Source organism: Sphaerodactylus townsendi, linkage group LG12 (genome assembly GCF_021028975.2).
Source record: "Sphaerodactylus townsendi isolate TG3544 linkage group LG12, MPM_Stown_v2.3, whole genome shotgun sequence".
In the NCBI taxonomy this organism is placed as follows: Eukaryota; Metazoa; Chordata; class Lepidosauria; order Squamata; family Sphaerodactylidae; genus Sphaerodactylus; species Sphaerodactylus townsendi.
Window position 1 is genome coordinate 51,692,173 of NC_059436.1, and position 2,057 is coordinate 51,694,229.

A 2,057-nucleotide genomic window follows, 5' to 3' on the forward strand; every position below is an offset into this window, starting at 1 on the left:
ACCAGATGCAGTTATTAAAAACACCCATATTGTTATTTTTTTAAAGAACTGTCTGGTTAGGAGTAAAGTCTGGGGTAAGCAGCTATATGGGCTGTGAATTATCACAACAGCCCCCATTCAGATTTTGATTCTGCTCTGTCGTTCTTCCCACCTGCAATATATGGGGAATAATAACACTGACCTTGCTTTGCAGGCTGTTTACAATATGGTTTTGCAATACTGTGACCAGAGAAGCTCAGGTTCGAATCCTTGCTGTGCTGTGGAAGCTTGTGGGGTGACCTTGGGCCAGTCACACTCAGCCCTGTCACTTGTATTTGGATGGGGATCTCCAAGAAATATCAGGGTCATGACACACAGGGGTGCCATAAATCAGACGTGACTTGACAGCACGCACACACCATCAGTATTTATTCTGTTATTAGGCTTTTTGTCACTAACCTTTTCGTTATTAACCTTCTTGGTTACCTGGTTTTTCTGGGTTGAAGTCCCCCCCCCATCTTTTGGTGTTTGTATCAGATTTTATACAAATGCTTCTAAAAGCAATCAATGATGCAAACAACCTAGTCACAGACTACAGTATAATATATGCAAATAAGTGGATGACAACACAAAATAGCTTCCGCCCTTAGCACAGCAAATAACCTGTTGCTGAAGAAAGCAACTGCCAAAATAGTTGAGTACAATACTTTATTCCACTCAGTTCTGTCACCCAATTATTTTTTGAAAAAAACCAACATGTACAAACCTTTAAATATATTCACACGCACCTAATATATATTAAAAGACAGTCTGTAGAAGTTCAGGGATACTTTGATCTTGGGTTCTCAAAAAATTTCTATTAATTAAAAAAGACACTCTGTACATGTTCACAGGCAAGCAGGCTTTTAAACAAGGAGAACCTTATGCCAGAATTAGAATTTTCTATAATGCTTTTTGCAAGGTTCAATATATTCCCTTCCAAATACTTGACAGGTAAGTTCAAAGGTGTTCTCACTTGACAGGAACTCCAGGAACTTCGTGTGCTGGCTTCCCTTCCAAATACTTGACAGGTATATTCTCCCTGTAACTTGGAGGACACAGAAATTCCAACCTATTCTTTCAAAACTGTAAGTTGTACCATCGCAAGTGCCAACTAAAGATTTCCCCCTGTTGTTGAACGTGAGTGGAAACTCAGCTCAGTCTTATGTCCACTTTCTGTTAGAAGAAAAAGCGGTAGGATTACTTTGGAGGTAGCAAATTTTTGGGCGGAGGTATTTAGACGGAAAAACCCAGAGAATCCCAGATGTCGATTCCTAGTGTAAATTGTATGTTTTAATACTTTGTCTCTTGTGTACGTTCACAATATTTATTTGCTGTTTTGCTATTCAGTGGGTACAGTATTTTCCAATTTGTACATGATTATTTTTATCAGTTTGGTCAGAAGTCTGTAACAAATAAAATTAAAATAATGCTTTTTATCCCCTCCTCCCCCACAAATCCTGCGCATAAAAAAAAAAGATACAAACAAATACTGCAGTATGGTTAAACTTTGCCTCTTCCACTATTGGCCAGGAACTCTTCAGATGTAAATTGAATCATTCTATCAGTTTCTACCAGCATGGCCAATTGGCCATGCTGACAGAGGCTGATGGGAATTGTAGTTCCTGAACATCTGGAGAGCCGTAGGTTCCCTACCCCTGCACTATTGGGAATTCCACTTGTTCCTTCTTGACTCCAGGAACTCGTGTGCTGGCTTCCCTTATCCGCCGTCTCTTAATTCTAGTTGAACAAATGCCCTTCGCAAACATGGCTGCTGCGAAGGTCGGGTACCCTGCCTCAATATGGCCGACGACGATTCACGTTACTCTTTTAAGTTCTACGGAGGGAAGAGCGCCTGCGCAATTGGGGCTCCCTGCCCGTCATCAAAATGGCCGCGCGAGAAAGCGAGAAAAGAAACCGTTACAGGTGCCCTTTACAAATATGGCCGCCCAGGCGCCACTGGGTTAGCAAACTAAGACCAAGCGGCCCTTAAGCAACATGGCCGCGCAACGGTTTCGCCGGAAGGCTCGACGTGCCCT